General features: G+C 37.6%; 1 pseudogene; it reads right to left on the bottom strand.

The window, feature by feature from the left end:
- Positions 1-4,478: 4,478 nt before the first annotated feature.
- Positions 4,479-7,778, bottom strand: LOC100429762 (zinc finger protein 654 pseudogene; annotated as a pseudogene).
- Between the last annotated feature and the right edge of the window lie 1,307 nt (positions 7,779-9,085).

Below are 9,085 nucleotides of genomic sequence, written 5' to 3'. Positions count from 1 at the left end.
AGCCAGCTGCAGAAATTTGCACAAGTAGCAAGGATCCTAATGTTAACGCCCAAGATTAATGTCTTCAGGGCGTATCAGAGACCTTTGTGGCACACCCTCCCATCACAGGCCTGGAAGTTTAGGAAGAAAAAATGGTTTTGTGGGCCAGGCCCAGGGTCCCCATGCTGTGTGCAGCCTAGGAACCAGGTGCCCTGCATCCAAGCTACTCCAGCCATGGCTGAAAGGGGCGCACATAGAGCTCTGGTCATGGTTTCAGAGGGTACAAGCCCCAAGCCTTGGCAGCTTCCACATGGTGTTGAGTCAGCCAGTGCACAGATGTCAACGACCAGCATTTGGGAACCTCTGCCTAGACTTCAGAGGATGTATGGAAATGCCTGGATGCCCAGGCAGAAATTTGCTGCAGGGGCAGGGCCCTCATGGAGAACCTCTGATAGGGCAGTGTGGAAGGGAAATGTGGGGTCAGAGCCCCTACTGGGGCACTGCCTAGTGGGACTGTGAGAAGAGGCCTACTGTCCTCCAGACCCCAGAATGGTAGATCCACTGACAGCTTGCACTGTGTGCCTGGAAAAGCCAGACACACTCAATGCCAGCCTGTGAAAGCAGCTGGAGGAAGACTGTATCCTGCAAAGCCACAGTTCCCATGCCCAAGACCATAGGAAGCCACCTTTTGCATCAGCATGACTTGGATGTGAGACATAGAGTTAAAGGAGGTCATTTTGGAACGTTAAGATTTGACTACCCCGCTGGATTCTGGACTTGCATGGGGCCTGTAGTCCCTTTGTTTAGGCCAATTTCTACTATTTGGAATGGGTGTATTTATCCAATGCCTGTACCCCCATTTTATCTAGGAAGTAACATGCTTTTGATTTTATAGGCTCATAGGTAGAAGGGACTTGCCTTGTCTCAGATGAGACTGCAATGAGTTAAAACTTTGGGAGACTGTTGAAAAGGCATGATTGGTTGTAATATGTGAGGACATGAGATTTGGGAGGGATCAGGGATGAAATGATATGGTTTGGCTGTGTCCCCACACAAATCTCATTTTGAATTGTAACTCCCATAATTCCCATGTGTCATGGGGGGCATCCAGTCGGGGGTGATTGAATCATGGGAGCGGGTCTTTCCTGTGCTATTCTCATGATAGTGAGTAAGTCACAAAATCTGATGGTTTTAAAATTGGGAGCTTCCCTACACAAGCTCTTTGCCATCCACTTAAGACATGACTTGCTCCTCTTTGCCTTCCACCATGATTGTGAGGCCTCCCCAACCATGTGGAATTGTAAATCCATTAAGCCTCTTTCTCTTCCCAGCCTCAGGTATGTCTTTATCAGCAGCATAAAAACAGACTAATACACCATGTCATTCCAGCATCCCAGCAGATTCTGAATGAGGTAGGTAGGTAAAGTATAGTCATGTCTTCTTCTGGATAAAATCAAGTCATGTATCTACAAAATGCAGTCATGGTGAAGACTGATCTGCATCTTTTCCTTGAAAGACTGCCTGCATTATGAGCTTTCCAAATTGTGCTGGTTGACAATACTATTGAGCCACATTGGAAAATTGGAAGCATAAGAATTGTATTTCACTATTTCTGTCATCTTACCTTTTTTGCTCTTGTGTGCCTTCTTCTGGCTTCTATGAGTTTAGAGGAGAATATCCTTAGGGGACCTCACACAACCTTTTAGGAGGTCCAAAAAGTAATTTAGTATGAAAAGTTCCTTATGGTCTCTGAGAAACCCTTTGAGCCACATGGCCTGATCTTTCAGGGGAAAGATTTTCTTATGATCAAGATACTTGTTCTAGAATGACAGTCCTATTTCAAGTAAAAGAGGCTTAACAAATGATGCATGTCTCAGGAACTGTCAATAACAATAGCTATCCATGTCCAGGATTATGTGCATGTTTGAACTTGGAGTTGGCTTGTGACTTTACTTTGGAAGATGAAGGCTATTTTGTGCCATAAGGAGCAAATTTGGAATTTTTTAAATGTAGGTTTAGTTTAGATTATTTATGACTTTTTTGGGCTAGATTTTTAAAAATTAAATGAAGGCATCTTGTTTACAATCCTTTTCTGAAAGAAGGATAATGGAAGGTTAACTGATATGCGTAAGGACAGAATAACTAAAATCACACATTACCATCCACATCCCTTTGAGAATTTGAGAGAATAAAGAACATTCCATGTGGCCTTGTAATGCAAGTAGCCTGGAAGCTTTGATATGAAAAAAATAAAGCAAATAAAAATTTGCTAGCAAGGTGAGATGGGACAGAATAAAAGGGCATAAATCTATAATTGTAAAATACTTAATAGCAGGTGGGATGCATAAAAAATATAGTATCTAGATAAGGGACAAATGGAAAAGAAGGCAATATTACTGCATTAGGTTCCCAGAGGTGCTATACAAATAGAAACATGTTTTCTAAATGCTGAAACAGGTATTGCAATGACTCTTTATCAGAACTATGAGTCTTTTTTGCAAAAGAAATTGGATTTACTAGTTGAATGTTTTTCTCTTCCTCTGGTCACAAATGGTATTGGGGCAACTTGAGAGAGGATTCAACAATGTACAATCTGATGGACACTGAATGATCAGCCTCATAATCTAACTACATAAGCACAATAAAACAAAATCAGTCTCTTGCAAGTTGTCATAGGGGCAATAAGCTGAGGGGAGGACATTAGTTAAGGCAGCAAGCACTGAAGCTTTGTTCAAGAATTCTATCTTTCTATATTCCATTTCACATCTACTAAACGGTGTCCTAAGTTGAAAAGGTGGTTCTACCCTAATAATGGTGAGAAAGTATTCTGTATATTGCATGTTGATCAGAATAAAACCCAAAGAAACCTTTGTAGGGTAAAGGATAAAATGTGCTTCTCATTAAAAACTTTATGATACAAAGACTAGCGAACTCTTGATTTCTAAGAGTGGAATTGTTTACACCTATGTGAGGGACTGATTTGGGTGCTTTTAGTAAGCAAAAATATAAAATTAGCTGGATTTTATATGATAAAACTAACAACATTGATAGAGCTGAGAAGAAATTTCAGGATTAGCATATCTACGATATCCACAAGAAGTGGGAGTTTAATTTGGGCATTTGGCCTATCAGAAGTTTGGGTTGGCAGTTAATTCTAAATATGAGGTCAATATGAGGACTTCTCCCAATGATCTTCCTCACAGTATGGCTCCCAACACTAAGCCTTTAATGAAAACCTCATCTAGTCTTATTATACCCTGGCTTCTTTACCAAACCTGGTGATTCCCTCCTAACTGTTCTGTGGTCTCGAAGTATTCAGCTTATAAAGCCATGCATTTAGTTGTATTACTTTCTTTTTCTTATCATGGCAATCCACACAATTTAGAGTCAATTACAGAATTAACTTCAATTAATAGGTTTGCGTGCCAACTGATGTAGATGGATTTTTTTTTACAAATAGACTTTTTATTACAAGGCATACTTTTAGAATGAACTGAAATAAAAATCATTACATTTCAGTATCAAAAAATATAGAAAACATTTTTTAGCTGACCTTAAAGATTTTAAAACTTGGTTATGAGTTGTATTTAGTTACCTAAATGTAAATTCCACAGCCTAATGTAGGGCACGTAACAAAAACAAATTTAAATTTGGAATTGACTTATAATCATCATCATTGCATAGTGAATGCTGATGATAAAACCGGGAAATAAAAAGAAATCATCTCATCTATCATGACCTGGAAATCCTAATAAAATACACATGCTACCTGGAAGAAAATCCGTACTTCCACAGTAGCCTCATTCAAGACGAACGAGGAAATTAAAAAAAAAAAACATCTGATCTATCATGACCTGGAAATCCTAATTTAATAAAATATAGATGCTACCTGGAAGAAATTTCCCACTTCCATAGTAGCCTCATTCAAGAAGCTCTAATATAATAGGGTCTTATGAGATTATCTGCCTTGAATGAAGATTTTTTTAGAGTAACTGGAATATCGGACATTGGGGCATTAGGAGATCCACTTTTAAACAGTTTGCCCTTTTGTTCTTTTTATCCCTGTTTTAGATTGTTGTAGAATAAAATACTTTAAATTGATAATTATTGTAAACAAGCCCCACACCCCACACACACTTTCTAATAATGGGTTAACTTTTCCCTTTCTGTATAGCCTTAGCTGGTTTTCCACCGAGTTGCCTAAACATGTTTCTCATATAAGCGAAACTGAACATGCTGCTGCTATTAATCATCATAAACTTTTTTAAATGTGGTTTTCTGGAGAACTGGTACTTTGGGAGTTTTAATAACCCTTTTAGAGTCTAAGCCACTCCATCTCCTCTGAGTTCATTCTAGAAAACGTGTTTTGTCTTTATCTTTAGTAATCCGAGACCACTCTAAAATTAAGGCCATCAGGGAAATAGCAAACTGATGATGCATTTTTATAGTGCTTTTTTCACACTACTGCTTGATTGACAGATCTTTGTGAAACATTTTTATCAGTCAAGATGAGCCCCAAGTGCCTCTGCATTACAGTAGGTGGTCAGGCATTTGCCACATCTTTTCACTAATATTTTACACACGTTATCTTGATCAGAACAGGCATCTATCAGTAAGAAATTTTCTGCATTTGGGCCTACTAAGATATTGTTCATCAAGGTAACTGGTTTTGTTAAAATCAAACCATATGAAGTATGTTCACTTGTCAGATTTGGTTTGGAAGGTGCCTGAGATACCGGTAAGGTATTGTATTCTTGTGGTACAACACTAGGTAAAATGGAACCATTTTCTGTCCTGATTCTGTTTGCATCAATTTTCAAAGCAGGATCTGATCAAACTAAAGGTGTTTCCTCTACCTCACTGTGTCCATTGACTAAATCACTACTACTACGATTATTTTCAGAATTTGGCTCTTTGTCAGGCATCTTTTTGTCTATGAAGCTCATATTTGAAACCGTCATCAGAACGTTCATTTCTATTCTGAACTAAACTGTTTTCTTTTCCATACTTTCTACACGTGCCTTTGGTTCTGTAGAATCTTTCCTTGATTTGCTAGTAGAAACTGGCAGACTAACAGTTTGTTTCTCATTACTAGATGAATCTTTTTCCTGATGATTAGGATTTGAGTCTGTGTGAACATCCCAAACAACTGTTTCACTGGATTGTGCAGATGATTCTGGTGTTTTACTTAAAGACTGCTGAGCTTCTTGTTCATACAGCACAAGAAGATCTTCCAAAAGCTCATGGAATTCTGGAAAACTACTGAGTTTGAAATAGCCTGTGACTTTTTGTATGCTGGGCAAGCTGGAATGGCAGCTTAAATGACTCATTGCAATTAAAATGCAAACAAAAATACACATTTGGATAGCTATGTCTATTAAGGTGGTCTATAAAATGTTGAGAATCTTCAAATTGCCTTTGACGATATTTGCATTTTCCTTTGCTCCACTTCATTACTGTTTGCTGCACATTTAAATCACAAGCTGACTTAGATGGATTTTAATTGTTCTCAAGGCTTAAGTTGTGACTAGTATTCCAAACAGCTAATGCTGTTTCAAAAATAATTTTAGAAGCGTTATCAAAGCCTATTTCCATTCTGAATTTACTTTATCCTTGCTTTGTCTTATTATTCTATTAATTTTTGTGAAATCAACCCTTCTAGGCCATTTTTCTTCTATACAATCTCTTACGGCATTCTGACTGAAATGGTTCTGTGATAATGAAAGTGGGAGCTCTCTTTTGAAATGTTGAGATCTCCCCTGTGAGATTATGACAAGTTAAAATTCCCTCTAGTTCTCCACAAAATACAGCATTTCCAGGTGCTAGGAATTACGTAATAAAAATATTTTTCCAAGAGTCCATGGAGCATGGAAGAGGCACATTCTGACCCAGGCCAGGGAGTTCTCTGTTTTTATGAGGGTGGTGTCTAGGGCACTGGTGATTGCTTTTGACTTAAATGGTTTACGACCCTGGAAACCATGGCTGGGTGGTTAAACCAAAAGTTCCACGATGTATATTTATGTGTGTGTGTGTGTGTGTCTTTCAAGGGTAGTAGTGCTAATGCATGTAGCAGAAGGCAATCAGGCAATAAAGCCTAGCACACAGTAGACACAGGGGCATTATGATTGCAACGTTTTACAATTTTCAAACAACAAAATTTAAAAAAAAATACCTTCTTTACTCTCCTGTCTCCTGTTCTAATTAATGAAATGTAGTCACTATGAGATGAAATCTGTAGGGACAGAGACTGTTGGGAGAAAACAATAATCCATTTGGTATTTTAAGGTCTGACTTCACATTTTTTTACCTGGAAGTCTGTGAGATTCTTCATTCACTACTTGTGTGTATATTACACAAGTTCTCTGTCACAAACTGAAGCAAACCATTGAGCCAGAAGCGTTTTCTTGTCCATGGAATCCGTTATACTCCTGAGGGTCTCCATTTAGTTTAATACTTCATTCTGTTTAGCTACATATTTTTGAGTGACCAACTTATTTTTAAGGAATTTTTTAAATGCTGTGGCTTTAATCTATTTACAATATGCAAGGGTTCACATCAGTGATGTAGGTACTGGCTAGATTTTCTCCAGAGCCCAACTAAAACTAAATCAAATAAAAAAAATAGCATCCATGAATATATAGTTTTTAAATTTAAATAACTTCAACATAGAAACAATTATACCTATTTAACAGAATGCCTGGAGTCATTAAGTAGAATAAATCCAAGTTGCATTATTTTCAAGTCAATTAGCTTTTAAAGAAATTTGAATACTAAGAAAAACATCCGTATGTCTTGTTGTGGGTTCAACTGCATTCCCCCAAATGATATACTGAAGTCTTAACTGCAAGAGAAATAGGATCACCACAGATACCATGTTAAGAAGTTACCATCCCAAAGTAGAGTGGATCTCCAATTAAATGTGAGCCCCACATTGGAGCTTAGCCACGGGGGCTTAGCCTGGGAGGGTTCTTTGCTTCCCCAGGAAAGAATTCAAGGATGAACCAGTGGTGGAAGAAAACAGCTTTACTGAAGTGGCTATGTTCCAGCTCTGGCAGTGTTACAGCTCTGTGACTGTTTCTGCAGAGGAGGACTACCCCCCCCTTGGCAGAGACTAGCAGCTCAGAGCAGTTCTGCAGTCATATTTATACTTACCTTTAATCACCTGCAGATTAAGGGGAAGTTTATGCAGAAATTTCTTTAAAAAAAAAAAAAAAAGGGTAGTAACTTTGGTTGTTGGATCACTGCATGGAAAAGGGTGGTAACTCCCAGGTCTTGCCATGGCAATGGTAAGCTGACATGGCACACTGCTGGGCATGTTTTATGAAAAGTTGCTTCCACTTCATCCCTGTTTTAACTAGTCCTCAATGTGCTCCAGTTTCCAAGCCCCACCTCTGGAGTTCTATCCCGCTTCCTACCTCAATTGTAGTAATGCATCTGCAAGCTGAGGAAGATGAGAATTGCCAGCAAACACCAGAAGCTACAAAGAAGCAAGGCATACTTCTTCCCTAAATATTTCACAGAAAATATGGCCCTGTCAACACCTCAGTTTTGAACTTTTAGCCCCTAGAACTGTGAAACAATAAATTTCTGTCGTTTAAGACACCCCGTTTGAAGTGCTTTGTTACAGCAGTCCTAGAAAACTAATATAAGCATTTACTCACATAATTGTCATTTTCTGTGACATCATTCTTTTGTATAGATTTGTATTTCAGTTTCACTATTTTCCTTTTTCTTGAAGGATTTTCTTTAACGGGTCTCAGGGTGGAACTCTGCCAGTGAGGAACTATTTCAGCTTTCATATTTCTGAGAAAGTATTTACTTTGCCTTCACTTTGTGAGATATTTTCACTGGATATAAAATTCTAGGTTGGTAAGTTTTTAAATTTTTTAAAAGTTTAGTACACTACGATGTTGTTCAGCTCTTCTCACGTGCATTGTTCCTGACTCCCCCTGCCAAAAAAAAGGTCATATTTTTACATTTGTTCTTTTGTATATAATGTGTCATTTTTACGTTTGCTTTTAAGATTATCTTTATTGCTTTTAGAGAATTTGAATATTATATGTTTCAGTATCATTTTCTTCATGTTTCTTGTGTTTGGACTTTGCTGAGGTTCTTCTATTTATGGATTTATTATTTTTACCAAATTCAGAAAGGCAATAGTTACTACTTGTTTAAATATATTTTCTGCACACATACCGTCACTTTGAGAACTCCAGTTACATATATATTATTAGGCTGATCTGTTAACTTAGCTAATTATTTTGTCTTTACTTGACAAATAATTATACATATTCATGGGGGTACATAGTGATGTTTCCATACATATAAGGTATACTGATCAGATCAAGGTAATTAGCATATCCATCCATCATTTCAAATATTTCTTTTTATTGGGAACATTCAGTATCCTATCTCCAGCAATTTGCAACTATGTAACTATTAACTATAGTTATCTTATAATGATTTACTCTTCCTATTTAACTGTAATAATTCTGTTTCATTTTAGATAGTTTCAATTATAATACATTTATTAGTTTCCATTATAATACAAGGAAGATTGCTAAATCTTCACTGTATTTTTATCTCACCTTGTCTCACTGAGTCATTTTTAATTGTTTTCTTCCTCTTTATGGTTTATATCTTCCTGCTATTCTGTATGCCTGGGTCATTTTTTATTGAATACCAAATAATGTGAACATCAGCTTGTAGGTGGTAGATGTTTATATTTCTATAAATGTTCTTGAGTTTAGTTTGGGGTTGCAATTAATTGGAAAATGTTTGATGAGTTTGCGTTATGTTTTTAAGATTTGTTAGATGTGATTGAGCAGTACTCAGCCTAGTGTTAATCTTCCCTACTGAGCCAAGAAACTTAGATGTATTTTACCCAAATGTTCGTCTTCCTGTCATCCCCGGAAAAAAGGGTGCACCTCTTGACCCTATGTAAAAGCCAGGGACTGTTACTGCTAATCCTTTCTGATGGCCTCTTTCCCAAGGCTTGGGTAGTGCACTGTGACTTGGCTGAATTCCCTAAGGAGACGTCTAAGGATCTCTGAAGTTGTCTATGTACTTCTCTCTTCTCTGGTATTTTGTCCTGTCAATGCTAGCA

This window comes from Macaca mulatta, chromosome 8 (assembly GCF_049350105.2).
Source record: "Macaca mulatta isolate MMU2019108-1 chromosome 8, T2T-MMU8v2.0, whole genome shotgun sequence".
Classification (NCBI taxonomy): Eukaryota; Metazoa; Chordata; class Mammalia; order Primates; family Cercopithecidae; genus Macaca; species Macaca mulatta.
This window is presented reverse-complemented; position numbering and strand designations above follow the sequence as displayed.